This window comes from Gobio gobio, assembly GCF_949357685.1.
Source record: "Gobio gobio genome assembly, chromosome: 13".
Classification (NCBI taxonomy): domain Eukaryota; kingdom Metazoa; phylum Chordata; class Actinopteri; order Cypriniformes; family Gobionidae; genus Gobio; species Gobio gobio.
The window spans coordinates 24,699,936-24,710,676 of NC_137106.1; the positions used below are offsets into that span (position 1 = coordinate 24,699,936).

General features: G+C 36.8%; 1 protein-coding gene across 1 annotated transcript in view; it reads right to left on the reverse strand.

The window, feature by feature from the left end:
- The window catches only part of arhgef10 (Rho guanine nucleotide exchange factor (GEF) 10), a 70,450-nt gene extending 63,954 nt beyond the window's left edge, over positions 1 to 6,496 (reverse strand). The window contains exon 1 of the mRNA XM_079833832.1: positions 6,366 to 6,496. The gene's annotated coding sequence lies outside the window, so the exon portion shown is untranslated. The remainder of the gene's footprint in view (positions 1 to 6,365) is intronic.
- Positions 6,497 to 10,741: the final 4,245 nt, after the last annotated feature.

The window sequence follows — 10,741 nt, forward strand, 5'->3', positions numbered from 1 at the left end:
TTATCATGCCACACAAATGTGTAAACAACAATTCTTCATGGCTAAAGAGGACAGTAAATAAACGAAGGGCTATTAACCAACAGCAGTAGGCACACACAAGACACAGAGTGAAATTTCACTGTCATCCGTCATCGTTCACTGATAATCTTCTCTTACACCGTGTCTAAACCAGATGTGAGCGGCACGACACAACACAACTAAAAGATAATAGAACCCATTATAATCAGTTATGCTGTCTACACTGGATGACGCGACACAACAGGACAAATTCATGAGTGAACTGATGCCATGTTCTATTTCCAGACATACTCCAAGCACTCACGTTACTTCTGACAGGAAGGACAAATGATTATGCAACGGTCGCGTTGTCTCGTCCAGTATGTTGCGCAACTGGGAACCACTGCAATGGGAACGAGACAACCGAATTCGTGAACTAATGATTCAGAGCGGTTTTGTGAAGTGAGATCAGACACAAAAGGACAACTTTTACATAATGTTCTTCTGTTGCAAGAGAAAAAAGAAATTCACCCCACAACATAAGGGTGAGTGAAAAATGACGGAATTTGAGTTTTTGGGGTGAACTTTAAGCAAACAACTGACACTTAAGGGGATAGTTCACATTACCCCATGATTTACTCACCCTCAAGCCATCCTAGGTGTATATATGACATTCTTTTTTCAGACGAATGGAGTAATATCAAAAAATGTCCTGACTAATCCAAGCATTATAATGGCAGTGAATGGCAGCCCAAAATTGCATCCATCTATTATAAAAGTGCTCCACACAGCTCCAGGGGTTTAATAAAGGCCTTCTGAAGAGAATTTATGGGTTTGTGTAAGAAAAATAACCATATTTAAAGTTTTTAAAGTAAAATATCTAGCTTCCGGTGGACTGCCTTCTGTATTCAACTTACGAAGAAAGTGTAACGCCTCACGCAGATCAAAATGCTTACGCTACGACCGACGTCATCACCTCACCAGTTGTGCTTTTTTTGTAAGTTGAAGGCGGAAGACAGTATGCCTAAAGCTAGATATTTTATATTATAACGTGTTAAATATGGACATTGTTTTAGCAGGACATTTTTTTATATAACTCCGGTTGTATTCGTCTGAAAGTAGAATGTCATATATACAGGTGCTGGTCATATAATTAGAATATCAGCAAAAAGTTGATTTATTTCACTAATTCCATTCAAAAAGTGAAACTTGTATATTATATTCCTTCATTACACACAGACTTATATATTTCAAATGTTTATTTCTTTTAATTTTGATGATTATAACTGACAACTAAGGAAAATCCCAAATTCAGTATCTCAGAAAATTAGAATATTACTTAAGACCAGTACAAAGAAAGGATTTTTAGAAATCTTGGCCAACTGAAAAGTAGGAACATGAAAAGTATGAGCATGTACAGCACTCAAAACTTAGTTGGGGCTCCTTTTGCCTGAATTACTGCAGCAATGCGGCGTGGCATGGAGTCGATCAGTCTGTGGCACTGCTCAGGTGTTGTGAGAGCCCAGGTTGCTCTGATAGTGGCCTTTAGCTCTTCTGCATTGTTGGGTCTGGCATATCGCATCTTCATCTTCACAATACCGCATAGATTTTCTATGGGGTTAAGGTCATGCAATTTGCTGGCCAATTAAGAACAGGGATACCATGGTCCTTAAACCTGGTACTGGTTGCTTTGGCACTGTGTACAGGTGCCAAGTCCTGTTGGAAAATGAAATCTGCATCTCCATAAAGTTGATCAGCAGCAGGAAGCATGAAGTGCTCTAAAACTTCCTGGTATACGGCTGCGTTGACCTTGGACCTCAGAAAACAGTGGACCAACACCAGCAGATGACATGGCACCCCAAACCGTCACTGACTGTGGAAACTTTACACTGGACCTCAAGCAACGTGGATTGTGTGCCTCTCCTCTCTTCCTCCAAACTCTGGGACCCTGATTTCCAAAGGAAATGCAAACTTGACTTTCATCAGAGAACATAACTTTGGACCACTCAGCAGCAGTCCAGTCCTTTTTGTCTTTAGCCCAGGCGAGATGCTTCTGACGCTGTCTGTTGTTCAAGAGTCGCTTGACACAAGGAATGCGACAGCTGAAATCCATGTCTTGCATACGTCTGTGCATAGTGGTTCTTGAAGCACTGACTCCAGCTGCAGTCCACTCTTTGTAAATCTCCCCCACATTATTGAATGGGTTTTGTTTCACAGTCCTCTCCAGGGTGTGGTTCTCCCTATTGCTTGTAAACTTTTTTCTACCACATCTTTTCCTTCCCTTCGCCTCGCTATTAATGTGCTTGGACATAGAGCTCTGTGAACAGCCAGCCTCTTTTGCAGTGACCTTTTGTGTTTTAAGGGTGAGTAATGTAATTGGGGTATTTTTCCTTTTTGGTTAACTATCCCTTTAAAATTTTGTTGTAGTAAAAGTAGCAAAGTTCCTTTCTTCTGTATTGCAATGAACAGAATAATTATATATATATATATATTTTTTTTTTTGGTTCACAACCCATCAATTGTTGACTGGACAGTCAGATCAGAATCAGACCAGATAGAAGTCTGTCATTTCACCGGAAGATCCAGTTATGAAATTATTAAAAATTGATTAAAAATTATTATTATGTCTTGTTGCCTTGTGGACAGTGCTCAGACAGTGCTCCGAGTCTGATATCCGACATATAGCCCGAGTTCTAGTGACAGCTTGAGGTCTTTTCCAGAACTTGTTCCCCTCTCTTCTCCCATTGCTTCGTATCTCTTCTACACTGTTCTATCCAAAAAGAGCAAAAGGCTAAAAAATAAATAAATAAAACAAAATTATGGGCTCAAAAAAAGGGAAACATGCAGGGATGAATTGTTCATAATAAGTTCATAAAAAACATGCATTTAGAAAATAGGGTGAATTTCCATTTCAAGTCAGCTTGAATGAACACTAACAGTACACGTAAACATCTCACATCACAATAAATGCCTTAGTCTGCAAAGGCTGCTGTTCAAGGTCAAAAGTTTAATTCACAGTTAGAATTCCTGACAGAAGTACACTTTACAAACCACTAAATAATGACCTGGAAGAGCAAACGCCACATGCCATCCATCTATTTTCTCCTATAAACCAGCTTGAAATGTGTTAAATACGGACCTGTAGAGCTAACTCTGTGACCTCAAGCAAACACACCCATTGAGAACACACACACACAGGCAGGTCAAAGCCAATCTAAATCCTGCTGGGATAGACATTAAAGACGTTTGATGATGTAGGTACTCTAACATAACAGCCATGATATTCTGTTATCAGTGTCTCCATGGCAATAAAAGAACTGCAAATCAGATATGAAGGCTAAATAATGTTTAGATTCTAAGATCACATACATCTGAATGAGACAGTTCTGTCATTATTTACTCATCATCAAATTGTTCCAAAACTGTATGACCTCTGTTGAACAAGATATTTTGGAGAAAAAAAAAATGTATCCACGTTTTTTTGTTTTTGTCGATGGAATGAAAGCCAGTAGAGCCAAAGACTTTATATATAGGAAGATGGTGCACTCCGATTACTTATGAATGGAAGAAAGTGCAACAGCCAATATGGCGAATAAGCCCCGTCTTCTAAGAGCCAATCGTTGATTAGTAAAGTCCTTGTCACTGTAGCTGTCGTTACCAGCTCCGGTTGCTATAGAAACAGGCAGTGTTCTGAGACACAAGTTTAGAATTGCGCAAGTGCATTAGCTTTGTCCAGACTGAAAAAAGCAAGGTTTTTTGGTCATGATTCGAGCATTTAGAAACTAAATTTATGAGATAGTTGTTGTAAGATTTCATTGGTGATTTCAATTATGAAATTGAATCGTAATCGTGGCGAACAGTTTTGGAGAATTTGATGTTTCCCCATACAAAGAGATAGGAGCTGCACTTGAAAGCCCGAGCGGTGTTTCAAAGATGGCCGCCGAGTGAAATGACTTGTAGAGCTCAGTGTTGTTTTGGACCCCACTGACTTTCATTGTATATATAAAAACATTCTTCAAGATATCTTAGTATTTTCCACAAAATAACAGGTTTGGAACAACATGAGAGTGATTAAATGATCAGAATTTCTATTTTTGAGACCGATCCCTTTAAGAGTTTCAGAGATGGCAAGTTCATAGTGCTTGAGAAGCTGCATCACTCCTTATGGCACGTTTGGCATCTCTGTGGATTCTCAGCAGATTTCAGTAATCCTTCACAGAACACACAAGCTCATACACAGACACGGGAGCTCTAACAATTAACACACATGGACCCAAGTCACCCAACAAAATACCATCTGCCCTGACTCTGTTAGCACAACAAAACAACCCAATGAATATGAAGCAAACAAAGAGTTTTTTCCTCCTCTTACTTCTGTCTCTTTCTCCCACTGTGTCAATGTCCCCCGCGTCATAAATTCCATTTTCCCTGCAGATTCCTGAAGGAAAGCCGTGCCACTCTGCATTGAATCACAGAGATATGACGCAATTCGTTCCTAAAGAGCTCATTTGTATATCAACTTTTGCACATGTGTAGCACTACTAGAGAACTCAAAGAAATGTTGAATGGCTGGTGTGTGGATGTGGATTGAACCGGTGTGTTTCAGGCAATGTTCAGCAAGCTTGAAAAGCTTGTAATCCACAGCCTTTATTTACGGAGCAGATCACTGTGGGTGGAGAAGCCCCCTGCTCCACTGCTGTGGCTATTTGCTAAGCAAATTGCCTGCAATCTGAGCAAATCCTGTCCTCTCCTGCGCTCTGATGCAAAGTGAGTTGGACAAGCATGGAGCCAAACAATGCAGTCGCACATGAGAAAGCTCTTCCCCCGTATCACACACACTCATCTAGGAAAAGGCCAGAGGGCCTCAGATTCCTGAAAGCACTGCAGCACCCAGGGAAGGAAATGATGTAGTAAAACTGAGGGGAAGTGGAAATGTTTCGCTAATTAAAAAGAGCATTCCTTAAATGTTTCTAAACATTTTGATCCATGTTTAACTAGGAGGTATGAAACCATGAACTGAATGACACAGATCTTTAGAAAGGCCCTTTACTTGGGAACTGTTCGGCAACCTTCTCTTCAACAGGCACGCAGAAGAGTGTATCCTTCAGCTCTAGTACAGAATGTAAAGGGCGAAAATGAAATATTTCAAGAATGAGGAGTCAAACTGAATTTATGTTTTCATCCTGAAGGACACTATGATAAGCATCTGTGGTTTTAAACCTTTTTTTTGTAACAGTAAATTGATTGTTGTATTCTAGCAGGGTTTTTTTTTTTTTTTAGCATTTCCTTTCCATGATTTTTCAATTACTTTTCCAGTTGTTTGTGATTACTGAAAATAGTTTACATTTACATTTGTCTACATTTGGCTGGTTGTAATTTATCCGAATAGCAGAACCCATTAGCATAGATGCATTTACTGTGTGTGTGTAATAACTGCTGCCGGTATGCATCAAAGCCGAGGGCTACATATTTTATTTTGTTTCATCTGCATTTCTGCTTCTCACCCATATAATAGATGTCATTGGATTGTAACAGATTTTAGCATGGTTTGTTTCATCGCTCTCCAGCAGGAAGTTCTTGTTTGGACATTTGGACTCATTCTGTTCAAATGACTTTAAGCATTATATAAAGTAAATATAGGAGCATTATTTCTGACATTCAGTCAATTACATGACTGATGTTATATGATGTGAACATGTAGGAGCCCAAGAGGGGGGACCCCATCCTTTTTCTAGGAGACTGATATGTCTTCTTACATGAGTGTAAATCATATCAAGTCATGTTTCACAAAAGTTTGGTTAAATTCTTCAAATTGCACCTTTAAATCATCACCACAAAGAGCCATTTCTATGTCATAACAGGAACGATTCATGATCATTAAATGAATCCAAGAACTCCTCTTCCAAGTTTGTAAATCACAATTTTAAAATTACCTGATATTTCCGAGATGTCTTTGAACGAGCAACACTGTACAAGGCGTTTTAGATTAGATTACATGATCCCCATGCATCAGGTGGTTATTATGAAAGCTCCATGTTTACTAATTGTACAGATTTTTTGTAAAATCTAACATGACTGTGCGCAGTTGTCACTTGCCACGTAAAGCGGAATCCAACAGGAAAAGCGCAGCCGCCCCATCATCAGGCGCAGATGTTGAAAACTTTTCAGTTTTAAATTATTCAAAATATCTTATCACGGCGACAGCGCTCAAGCAATAACCTTCATTACAGGGTGCAATCCGCGCCAATGAAATCAGTATCACGCTGAACGTTTGCGAGTTACAAATTACAAACTTATTTCAGACATAATAGACTTTCAGTAGATTCTCAAGTGTTTGGAAATTACATACGCATGCTTTATGTACTCACCATCTTTCTGGATCTTTGAAGTAAATTATGTTTAAATCCTGTCTACGGTTAGGTGCAGAACAGACCCAACTTCATAAATATTGTCTGTATCATTTTTAAGGACAGTAGGCAACTTTTCCACTGCTTTTCCCAAACGCGAGCCAATCAATCCATGGCTCCGCCCTTTGCTCCGTCCTCATTGGTGGAGCCTTTTGTTTCCCGATCTTTAATTGGTTACAAGACACGTCAATCAAACTTCCTGCGTTTCTCCGTGTGGATGGACACACGCGTTCCAATGTGTCACGTGATGTGTGTGAACCGCTCCGCTGCACCTTCTGCTTCACTCACATTTAGAGTCCAACTTTATATATATATATATATATATATATATATATATATATATATATATATATATATATATATATATATATATATATATATATATATATATATATATATATATATATATATATATATATATAAAATAAAAAAAATTAATGCATTTGGTGGAAAAAAATCTTACAGTGCTTGTTATGATAAATAGGTTAAATAAACACTAAATCAATGCAGGATCAACACATTTCACATAATTTTCCTAAAGATGAATATCAAATCATGATTATTGTGATTTAGCTCTATTAAAAACAAGACTAAATACAAAAGCACACTCAATAGTTTCATTCAGTAGCCTAGCTACTATGATATTATTCTGTTATTTCGTTCTAGTTCCGAGATCACACGATTTTATTTATCATTTGTTGGCTAAAATATATTTCGTGCTAGTAGATCCATTTCACAAATGTCCAAAGCTACATAAATACAGTTTGGCAAATGATTGCAGTGGGTTTGTGGTGCTGTGCTGCGGCCTAGTGGTCACACTCACTATGCTATCCAACTTTATCGTGCCGTTTACCATTTATCATACACTTATTAATACGTTAAACTGTGCATTAAATTAAACTGCTGATCTGAATTCGGTATTGTTCGGATTGTCAATGTGTGTGGGGGATTAACGTTCATTTAAAAAGTATTTGTAAAAAGGATGGTTGGTACAGGTCAAATGGGACCGTAGGCCTATAACTATGGTTTACTTTCTTGCCTTTTTACCTCAATTACATGTGCTTTACCGTATGAATTGTGGATGAATTTATAAACATTGAGAATTGAATAGAAATAAACGAACTCTTAATAATGATAAATGAGAAAAAGGAAATCTTGCATATGAAATTTTATTTTAATTATTTTTTGTAATACATATGCTTACACTAGTCTAAATCAATGATAAGATGTGCTGTCCCAATCACAAAAGGGTGTCACACATCCTTTCATTATAATAACTCGTTTTCTGTCCAAATGGATAGGGAACATATTCAGTATTACAGAAATGTATCATTGGTTGGGCTGATGTTTTTAATTTATGGCAAGAAACCTTAAACAAGGCGGAAATTCAAAAACTCTCCCAATCACCCTTAATTCACCCTGCTGAAATGTTATCCAAAACTATTGGTATCTTTGATAATTAATTGTACAGCTGATAAAACTGTGGCTGAACACATTCACATGTCTAAAGTTGGTAAGTGCAATTGAGTCGCACCTGCTGCTATATTAAACTGTAAACGGTTCAAATGGGCATGACACTTCTGCAAGACAACAAGTTTCTAGTGAGAAAGCAAACAAACATTTTGGGGTTAAACATTTTATTAGTTCTACTTTTTTAATAATAAATACTTATTAATCATGATTAATCGCATCCAAAATAAAAGTGTTTACATAATATATATGTGTGTATCGTGTATAATTATTATGTAAATACACTCACATACATGTATATATTTAAGAAATATTTGCATGTGTATACTGTATATATAATTTATATATATACACATATATATATACACATATATATATACACACATATATACACACATATATACACACATATATACACACATATATACACACATATATACACACACATATATACACACATATATACACACATATATACACACATATATATATACACATATATACACATATATACACATATACATACATATATACACATATATACATATATATATATATATTAATAAAAATGAAATTTTCTTAAATATATACATGCACGTGTGTGTGTATTTATATATTCATAACAATTATACACAGTACACACATATATTATATAATGTAAATACAAACTTTTATTTTGGATGCGATTAATCACGATTCATTTTTCCAGAGCACTAGGTATATTTTAATTAAAATAAATGCATTTCAAATGAAATGTGCACCCATTATGACACTGATATATATTTAAATATACAACAGATTTCCAGTTAACATACTGAAGTAAAACACAAGCAGTAGTTTGTTGTTACAGCTTTCAAATTTTGTTGAAACTCAGAATTTAAAATTAACTATGAAATGCAAAAGGAATACACAAATAAATAATCAAGCATTACTTTGGTATGCATAGAGGTACACATGAATTTGGTGACATTTTGTATAATTTCCTCTCTCAGACAATAATGTAATAATAATAAAGTAGCTGAGACTATTCATTTAGCTAAACCATTATAGATTTGTGACACAATACTACAATTTACACAAATTAGCAGTTCTGACTTGCATTGTGAAAGAACAGATTGAAATGCTCCTTTTAAACCTAAGTGAAAAAGTGAATTAGCAGCTGGTAATATTAGTTAAACTCTTGGTTTAAAAAAGTAGGTTTAAAGTTTCAGTGAACCGGAAGTAGCAACTGATTTTATTTCAGTGCTATGACGTATTTCCAAATGATACGGAATATTGAATATAGGGCAGGGTTTTACTTCAGTGCTCCTCCTCTCCATCTCTCGCTCATACTAGACTAACGGTTGGAGGGGAGTGGTTAAGGATATTCAAACCCAAGCCGTCAAACTGTCGTCATCGGAAAGGGAACGCCATTCCAGACTGGAAGGTACATTTTTTTAGATTTTGTAAGGATCGGTTTTGGTGCTAAGACAAAAGCTGAGATACATACCCCAGTAATTGAACAATAAAAGTCACTAATCTTGAGAGAAGATCTCACAGAAACTGTGTGACAACACCCTGACAAACATTCCTCCCCCCTCCCCATTTTGCCCTCTCCTTGCCCTGTTTTCAAGACACCAAATGCAGATATACCAGTGATGATGTATCTTGTAAATCTATTGTTTTATCCCTTTCAGGTTTGATGTCTTTTTAAAGGTCTCGGTGCGAATGGTAAAATGGTCTCAATTTCACTGCAGTCACTAGTAGTATTAGAAAGATTGAAAACTAATGAGAATTCAGGAGTCTCTTCAAAGATATCTGATCCACTCCCCCAAAACCAGGTGTTTGTGTTGCAAATCCTTTTGTTCTAGTTGGAGTATTTAAGCGAGGGTAACCAAACTGAGGGGGGAACATTCTGTAGTCAGAACACCCCGTGTGGTGGTGTGTCTTTGAGACACTGACCCAAACTGCATGTACTGTGCCAGACATGATGACTCTTTTAAATTATTTTCATATTGCTTTGCAATTGTGTTTTATGTTTTTACGCTGATCAGTTGTGTACCATGGATTCTTGTTTACTTATTTACTTTTCCGGTCTGGCCAAAATAAATGTTAATCTTGAATTAATCTGTATCTTTCTGAAATCATTATTTTAGTAGTGTCCGTGAGGAGTAAGTAGGAGTTACCGCAGATTTCTCTGCCAGGGCAGATCATACTGGGGACCCCATAGCGGGAGCATTGAGCCATGCATGAGGGAAAACCTGATTTCTGACTGCCACTGTTATTATAAGCTGCAGTTTCCGTGACTATCACTAAAATTACACGTTTTGTTATGAGTAAACATGTGTGACTCACTTAGAGGTAAGATAGTTCACCCTGCAATCCTCTGTAATATCAGAACTGACTAATCTGTGTCCGTTAGAGCAAAACGATAGAGCGTTAGAGCGAAACCGGATGCTTAGCCTATTTGCGACTCCGGGTCCCATGGAGGAACGAATACTTGAAAATAAGTGATACTAAGGAAAATCAACAATCTAAATTAAATCTCAACTAATCTTAAAATCAGCTGATAAACTCTAAACGTAACACACTTTATGGAGTCACATAGAATTGGAGTCAGATAAAATTATTAATGGAGTCAGATTTAAAATGAGATATCAATAAATTAAGAGAACTTCACCAAAATGCTGAAAATGCTTACACGCAGAATTCCTTTTGACCAAGCCGTTAGTATCCGGTTTTTGGGCTAAATAGATGGAAATTTACAATTTTGATTAAAGATTACCACGGCAAACAATTTTTTCCTGTGTAATTGTTCACCCTAAGACCTGTAATGTGTGATAAAGTAAATAAGATCGATTTTGATTTCATGAGGACTTTAACACTAG